At 41.1% G+C, this 9,074-nt stretch overlaps 1 protein-coding gene and 1 long non-coding RNA gene across 2 annotated transcripts in view; one reads left to right on the forward strand and one right to left on the reverse strand.

Annotated features, from left to right (window-relative positions):
- Positions 1–311: 311 nt before the first annotated feature.
- On the reverse strand, positions 312–1,736 carry LOC112488265 (uncharacterized). The gene is made up of 2 exons (XR_003052135.1): positions 795–1,736; positions 312–593 (listed from the first exon to the last, which is right to left on the reverse strand). It is a non-coding gene; the product is annotated as an uncharacterized LOC112488265 (long non-coding RNA).
- A 171-nt stretch (positions 1,737–1,907) lies between these two features.
- myo1b (myosin IB) overlaps positions 1,908–9,074 on the forward strand; it is a 49,377-nt gene continuing 42,210 nt past the window's right edge. Inside the window, exon 1 of the mRNA XM_025063746.1 lies at positions 1,908–2,325. The gene's annotated coding sequence lies outside the window, so the exon portion shown is untranslated. The remainder of the gene's footprint in view (positions 2,326–9,074) is intronic.

A 9,074-nucleotide genomic window follows, 5' to 3' on the forward strand; every position in this document is an offset into this window, starting at 1 on the left:
TTGACAGGTGTACATTGTATGCGGGTATTGCTGTGGGTTGGTGTATTCAAATTATTGTTCTATTAATATAGCACATTTTTACACAATGTGCAAATTTACTGTTCATTTGCAAATAATATGATAACTGAAGAAAACAAATCGATGTTCTAGTGTTTGGGACAGAGGTTCTCAAACTATGGCACACATATCACAACATAGTAAAACAAGTTGTGTTGCGTTGTGTAAGTGCTAAACGGGATTTCCTAAAAATACGTAGGACTAATTTCTAGGAATTTCGTTACAGAAATGAAAGGGGTAAAAAAAAATTTAAAAAAAAAACACGGAATATGGGTTGTCATTTCTGGAGTCACAACTTTAAGCGGAACCAAACCGAAAGTAAATTAAAAAATATATGTATAAATAAATTATGAAATATTAAATTATTAAAATATATTACGTTGCAAACAAAAGCTCAAGTCAATTGTTCGTACTGACATTAGCGACGATTAGCAGGAGTTACCTCGTGGTACAAGAAATATGGCGATTTACTTGATCGACTGTCAGCCAGAGTTCACACGATTCTACCAGACGTTACTCACTGGGCATTAAAATACCTGAAGATGAAATAATGACGAAAAGTGTTTATTGAGGACACAACCAAATAACAGATCAGACCGACGTAACCCGGATGTGTGACTTTGGAAACACCGATTAGCGATAGCTAACTACGATGCGATTAGCGTTTGTTGTTGAAGCTTAGTGATTGTATTAGACTGTGTCCAAATCAAAGCTTAGCACAGTCAGCAACAACTCACCGAAATGTCTTTATGGACAAAAACCAATCGAGAAATAAAAGCCACTACTCCTGATCACCCGACAGCAGCAATTCCAGGTATAAGGAAACCGTAGTCACCGCTGCGCATGCGCCGTAATATAATCCTTCTGGGCCACTTCATTTGTGTAGGGATGTTAGGGATTTAAGATTTGTTCGAACCTGAGATTTGTTCGAACTACTTAAACAATAACATCCACCAGTTGGGTGAATGTGGTATTTGATGTAATACATTACACGTCTTTTCTTGTTCACATCTACATTAGGCCCGTTAACGACAGCTGTTGACAATAACCCCCCGCACAGTTTCAAGTTGTGTATAAAACACTTCGATGCTATCAAATTAGGAAAAGTTGTACAAGCTCTGTAAAGCCCTTTATGGTCTGTCTTTACACCGTTCATTCACACACAAAACTCACCAAAAGTTTTTTTTAAATTATTATTATTTTTAATTAACGAATCTGTGAGAAATCCCTGCTGCTATTAAGAATGGAGACACAGGAGGGGAGTGTTGTTCTGTCGGGTGGAATCTGCAGTCCAGCGCCAGAGGAAACCTTTAATGTTGCGTTTACGTTCACCACGTAAATCTTACCGTAATCACTACATTGACATTCAACACGTTTAAATATGTAGATAAATAAGTCGTTCAAACCAACCTCTGACAGTTAAATACAAAAACAGTCAATGTATTTTCACGAGATAGTTCCGAAAGTGGCGGTTAATATGTGATCATTATTCAACTTTATTCAGACAATTTGTAACATTCATCAAAATTTAAAATATAAATATAAATTTAAAACGGGGCGAGGAAACATAATTAAAGTCTCTACGTTAAACCGAAATCAAGAGTTTGGGAACAATGTTTCGTAAAATTTTTTTATCATGGCCCTTTAAATAAAAAAAGTAAAATAATGTCACATATATGGAGTTTTCCGTTAAAATACTCAATTGAAAAATAATGTCACGTATATAAATGGAGTTTTCCGTTAAAATACTCAATTAGATATTGAAAAAAAACTATTTAACAAAATTACAATTCGTTATTATAATTAAGTCACTTGGTTGTATATCTTGCTAAGTTTCTATTTATCTATACATGTATATAAATATTAAAATTTAAAACAAATGGCAGTCATCACTACTTCTCTCGTCGAAGTACTTGGTGATAAATCTAACACCACGTGAAGGCATCACACCCCAGTCTTACCCTCCGCCCCCGTCCACGCACCGAGGTGATTATGGGACGCTGGGACCAGCCCTGTGACGCCGCTCCAGCCGCTCCCAACGCCCGGCGGACCCTGCCCTCTCAAGTCCACCCAGAGCTCCATTCAAAGTGCTGAGATTCGGGTGAGAGCCACGTCCAGCCTCACACCGCACGGGAGAACACGACAGAACTGAAGGCAGCGGGACAAGGACTCTCCACTTTGCTGAAATCACTTCTGGGACCCTGATTCTGTCCAGAGAGTGGATTTTTTTTTAGAACAACAGGGAGCAGCTCCTGCAGAGATAAAGAGGTGAGTTTGGCATCTTCTGCTGGTCTCGGCGCCTCAACGTGATGGACTTTTCTCCGTCCAGTTTCCTTTTCGATTCCCTGCTGTTGCACACGCGGCAAGTTTGTTCTCTAAAGTTAACTTTCTGCACAAGACGCTCTGCTTCCCAACTCATTCATTTTCCCACAAAGAGCCGGAGGGGGTTGGGAGTTCTCTATGCTTTTCTTTGTCAACGAATTATTATGGTTGGATGATGAAAGTGTCAGGACAGAGATGTCGAGTTCTCACTTGATGTTGTTTTTGGTTTTGCGGCCATGTGTCCAAAACAAACAAAGTCTGTCGACTAACTGTGGAAAAAGGCGTGATTGTTAATTGCATACATCTGTGTACGTCCAGGCTGAATGTCTGTAGTTCATGAGGGCAGTGAGCAGCCAGTTCATTCTTTTCAGATGCTGCCTCTTGGATGGATACTCAGTTTGGATAATACACAGAGGAAACACTCGACAATGACAGCAGATATCCCTGTCATTGTTCTGTGACTCACTCTGTCTTGTTCTGCTTAGTTTCTGGGGGTTAGGCAACGGAAACCAAAGACTGGTTTCCATTTAAAAATGATAACTGGAGCAGTCGGTTATTACATCTGACTCTTGTGCAATATATTAACTCTGAAAGTCCAATATATATATATATATGTATACATATATGTGCATATGTATTTGCGGTATGTATTCATAAAAACGTATACCTGTGAATACATGCAGTATATGCTCATGCATGTGTATTTATATATGTTTAGATTAGATTGGAATGTATTAAATTTGGTTGAGTGTATGCATATATATGTATGTACACTTTTGTATGTGTGTGTTTGTCTATGGGTGTATGTGTGTAATTATATGTTTAGTTTGTACATATGGGTGTATGTGTGCATATACTGTATGTGCATATACCATGGGTGTATGTGTGTGTAATTATATGTTTAGTTTGTACAGATTATTAATGTTCAGGTCAAACTAGTGCTACATACAAACTGAACTGCAGTGAACTGGAACTTTTTCCAGCCTGGACTGCATGAATAAACGTAGTCACCACTTTGACAAACTTTCCAAAGATCTTTTTGTCTCAGATTGCTGGCTTCCTTTCTGCTGGTGGCCTGACCTAAACCCCCTCTGATCCCCATAATCAATGGCAGTGAAATGCCAGCTGGAACTAATAAACTGATTTATTTGCTAAGAAGATGAACACTGTTTGACTGTGTGACTTGCATTAGATAATGGAGAGGATGAATCTGTCAAGTGGTGGTTCTGTTGGACAAATTCTGCCAAAACATCTGTAGAAGATTGTCGTGTTTGTTTGTGCATAAATAACACGGTCGTACATGATTTGAATTGAGCTCCATGTAGTTCAGCTTCTTTTCATTCTGCTCAGTCTAAACACACGTTAGTCACCGAGTCTCCATTGTGACGATTCTGCCTAAAAATATTATCGCTGGACCAGATGTGACCAGAGTCCATGCAGACACAGTGTAAACTATTAACAGAGGTTCTGTTCCCAGCACCAGCTTCACGGCGTGGTTGTCTGAACTCTGAGTCCAGCTCAGATGTTAGCACCAAGTTCTCCAGTGTTGAAGCTGAGGGTCAGAAGGATCAGAAGGGTTTTCTCTTCTCCTGCTGATTTTCCCACAAACACCTTTCACTGTAGGACGGTCTCTGATGGGAAACCAGTTGTGAACTTTATTGCCTGCACTGATCAAACAAACAGTGATGTAAAATGGCTGGCCTGCAGCGTGTGGTGGTTTCAAAAGGGATTCCTGGAAAAAGAAACAAATGTTTAGCTCAGAGTTGGACGACTGGTTCTCCCAGTCGCTCCTTTCACTGTGAGCTTGTTGGCAAACATAATTGAACTTGCAGCTTCTTTGACTCTTGTGCCTAAAGGGTCTTCATGAACTCTCTGTTGAGACGACACGGTCTGATGTGCTGTGTATGGACGACCAGAGTCCCCTCAGTCACTGCCATAGTGATGAATGGTCTTAGCATTTGTCTTCCTGTGCAGCTCAGTGTAGTGAGGCGTGTGTCTTGTGTTAGCCTTGCACCAAGTGAGACACGCTCACGCAGTTCCTCTGTCCAGACCTCAAAATGCAGGCGGCAGGCTCTCCTAAAGTACTGTTTTTTGCAGCCAGAAACCATTAAAAGTCTTCCGAGGGACATATGTGGTCAACTTTGCTGTAAAGAAAATCTTTTTTTCCCTCCTGTTACTCTGGAGTTTCCATGGTTACGCTCACACATTATCCTTAAATCCCCCGTCCTAACAAAGAAAATGTACCTGTCCTGTTTGACTGTGAATATTTTTCCGAGCATTTTGCTTTAACTAGCTTCAACAGCCCTAACTTCATAGGCCTCGACTTCAGCCAAGATAATAATGTTGGGCTCTTTGATTCAGCCCAGTGCGGCCTTAAGTCCAGCAGCTGCTTTCTCCATTCCGTTATGTGAAACTGAGCCAGACGTGTTTTACTGTCTGATGTGCTGATGCTGCTAACAAGCTGGAACATACGCCATAAGGACGCTTAGCTGCAAGTTGCAGCGTTGCAGTTTTTAGTGGTACGTGCTTTGAACGAAACTCCTGATTAAAAAAAAAATCAATTTTGAGCACATGACTTTTGACTTTTGACTTTGTCAATCATCAGGAACCCTAACAAATAAGGATTATGGCATAATCCTGGACTGGCCACAGTAACATCAGTGGCCAGGCCAAGACTGTGGACAGAGAACTTCATGTATGTGCCTCTGAAAAGTACAAATAAAATCAAATTACTGTAATAAAAATAAGGTCCATCATCTAGTGTTTTTGTTTTGTTTCTGTGCAAAAAAGTACAGGTTTATTGTGGAAATTAAAAAAGATTGAATTGAAAATCATTTCAGCAAAGATTTCATAAACAACTCAAAGGTATCTGTAAACAGAAGGAAATGGTATGAAGCTGTAGAAATAATTGAAGTTCGTTTCTGTGCTGCTTCTCATCAGCACATTTTCAGTGGTGCAGTAGCAGCGTTCAGTTGTCACAGGTGTAGGCGGAGCATCATGTTGTCATTTTAAACACAAGCAGGAGCCGAATATGATGACATCATCAACCAGAAGTGCGTTTGCAGCAGTTGATTTACCAGCATTAAAACAGCATTTTTTTGTTTTGTTTGTTTTTGACAGATGCGCTCCATTGAATTCCTTTGGATTTACCACACTTTAAATAAATCTTTGCATATTTGTCTTGCCAAGTTGACCTGGGGAAGTTTTAGTCCGATTATAGCGGCGATAACTCAGGACAAACAGGTTTGACAGCGGTGACCTTTGAGGAAATGGTGTTGCGGAGAATCTGAAACACAAAGCTGTTGTGCCTTATTTGCTGTGTTGCACCTTCCACTCTAATTGATGTCAACGGCAAACTGCGTTTTACCCATTTTATCAATGGGCGAAGTGAAGCACACTGAGCGTATCAACATGCTAACAAACTAGCTGCTTATCAAGGAATTTTTTTTTTTCTTTTTTTTCAGCACTTTGAGAAAGGAAAAGACAAAGTCAGTAGTTGGCAGCTGTAGACTTGATATCTCTATATTTTTGATTGGTCTACTGTTTGTTTAAGTTCAAGGTTGATGTTTAACCAGGCTGGATGACAGCGGGACATGGGAGCTAAGCTCACTGCCTGATTGTTGAGCAAAGAAAAGAAATAGAAAGTAAAAGAAGGCTCTAAAGTACGTGTGACTGTGAGCGGTTTGGTGAAGAGACTCTTCCGTCTGTTCAGCTGTTCATTTGTTCATGTTCAGATTTTCACCTTAAACAGTGGTGAAACAGCTGCTCTTTACGTGCTCATCTAAAAGGTGTCAGTTCTTGGCACAGCTCCATGTCTCACTGCTGGTCCATCAGGGACGACTTTAATCTCCATCACTGCCAGCAGCCTGTGCTGCTCTGACCGGGCCGACGGCCTGAGCTGCAGTGGATAAATGAAGTCCATGATGGGTTTTAATATTTGTTTGCACCGGAGTATTTATAATTTGACCGCTGCTCCTGAGGTAGAATGACACGAGTCAAGTCTCAGGTGACGTCACGTCACACAGTAGGCCTTAAATTGAAGCACAAAGAAATGTTGTGACCATATAAGTCCAATGTTTTTGGTCTGGTGGAACTGGTGTAAAAACCGACTGACAAAGTGTCAGTGATGTCAGTTATAAGTTCATTTGTATTAGGAAATGTTTTCCTCTGGTAAATATTCATTTTAGAGAATTTAGGTCACAGTCAGAGAAGCAGATGTCTGCAAATATTATAATACCGTTCCTGACCTCTATAAAAATCCTGAACGACTAAACGACTGGTGATTCGTTAAAAGGAGCGGAGAAAATGTTGTTAAACAATTTTCAGATTAATTCAGAAACTCCATCAAAGTCTCTGAGTCTGTAGATCGACGCCCACCCGACACGCGTGGCCACGCTGGCTCTGAGCACACGTCCTTATTCGTAGTGACTCGCATCCCAGACTGCAGGGTATATTAACGTTACTTTTTGCTACATCACTGATTCATGGGCATTAAATGTGTGATTAATAGCTAAACCGTGTGGGCTGGTGTTCTGCTCACCCTCCCACACATTCATCAGACAGATTGATGAAATCTCTCTGATCCAGAATGCATCAAAGAGATTGATAAAGCCGCACTTCAATCTCCTTTTTTTGAAATAATTTGCCCCAGGATCATACGAAGGTCGTTTTATTTAGAGAGATATATATAAAAAAAAAAAGGAAAAACTCTTAATTTTTTTATCGAAAAACATAATTAAATCTTGTAAGTCATTTGTCCCTCATGACAAACTATCAAATCATTTTTTTTGAACAGTAACAAAGAGAGGCTGGTTGTATTATTCAGGTCTTTGCTGCTCGGCAGCGAGGATAATCCCTGCACTCAATCAAGATTTTCTGTTTTTATTCTGCCATGTTACAGTTAATACAACAGTTCCCAGCAGGCAGCGACTCTGCCTGATGATACTGTGTCAGCGGCTGCCTCCAAATCTGGGCCAACGTGTTATCAGGTGAGGGTGGTGTTCTGACCATCCTCCATCCGGGCTGCAGACAGATGCCCTGCGCTGCCCCTCCTGGTGGCACGGTGACTCTGGAAACACAGACACACAGTGTTCTCCCTCAGGTCGACCACAGGCTTCAGCATCTGTTTTCTGTTTAAACTCCCGTCCCTGGACTAAACTCTCAGCGCTCGCAGTAGTGCATGTCTCTGCACTTACTGTGAGGCGGCGAGCTTGAAGTCGGCAGAATGGAAGTTAATGACTTTATAGTGATTCAATTAACCAGTATTGATCCTGTCTGGTGAGTAGGAACCTCATTAATATTAGTTTGTGAACTTTAGGTTATTTATAAACAGAATCGAATGCGCCCCCGCATTACATTGGCCTTACTGCACCTTATATACGTATAATACGGTTACTGGTGTGACTGGTGGCAGAAACTGTGAAAGTGTAGAAGCCGTACGAAGGATCTTCAGTCTGGTGGAATAAAGAGACCAGGAATGCAGGAGGAAGCAGCAACATTATGAAAGGAGTGAAGGAAAGAAGACGGCACGAGATCACAGAACAGGATGGAGGTTTTTATTAGACCGCGTGAGAAGAGAAGAGAAGAGTTTTGGTCAGAGACCACAGAAGAATGTTGACTTAAGAAGAGTTTTGATTTTATTATACAGTACCGTCAGAGACCACAGAAGAATGTTGACTTTGTGGATGTTCAGGGAGAACCAGGCAACACCTCAGATTCATGTGATCTAATTACCGTGTTTTCAGCACCTAATGTTATATGAGTAAATTGCACCAGACTGTTGGACTCATTCATTACTGAAACAGTTATTCCACTAGAACAGACACAAGAATCTTCTAGAACAGCATTAGCCTCGAGCCTGTGCAAACCCACGGACAAAGCAGCAAAATATGTCAGTAAACATCAACTTTTAGAATGTATTTTCTTACTTTCATTCAGTCCTCAATAGTTGTTACATTTGTTTGGGATAAATTGACAGACGTGTTTTCAGAAACGTATTGTCCGGTTCAGGACAAATGGTTAAAGAAATGTTTGAAATGTTTCCCCTCTAGCCACTAGTGACCTGTGGCAGCCCCCACTTTAGAACCATTGTCCTGAGACCAGGCCCACAGATTTTCGTTTAGACTCAAAAAGAAGATACGTAGAGGAACGGCCTTGTTATTTTTATGTTTGTTTATGGAGTTTTTTTTCCACAAAGTTTGTCACAGAAATGTTTCTGACTTTGACAAAAAAAATCAATTACAAAATGCTCAGAGTACATGTCGTTGTGAACTCTGTTGCCATGTATTGATTAGTTGAAAACGGTGTCTGACAATGCCGAGGCAGACGTAGCGTACGCACCACAGAGAGGTGAACAATGGATCTGGATCTGTGGCCTCATCCACCGGCGTCATGTGGACGCCCTGTCACAAAGCATGGCACAACACCATCGCCGGCTTTTTGGGTGCAGCAAATTCCTCTGTTCTGGTCCTAAATGTAGTCCAGGCGTCTCTTTTATCTGCAGCTCTGTACCGTTGGGATTACCCCCCCAAACAAGATGGGAGGCAACGCCAACTGAAAACTGCCGTCACCAGCACTGTCTTTGTCCCCGTCTCCAGTCCGTCCTTTACTCCTACAGAATATCATCCTCCACTAATGAACAGGTTTTGGGACACATGGTCCAAACCTTCTTATTGCTACTGTTTTTGTTAGTGGGA

The sequence above is a fragment of the Cynoglossus semilaevis genome, chromosome 16, assembly GCF_000523025.1.
Source record: "Cynoglossus semilaevis isolate Cse_v1.0 chromosome 16, Cse_v1.0, whole genome shotgun sequence".
Taxonomy (NCBI): domain Eukaryota; kingdom Metazoa; phylum Chordata; class Actinopteri; order Pleuronectiformes; family Cynoglossidae; genus Cynoglossus; species Cynoglossus semilaevis.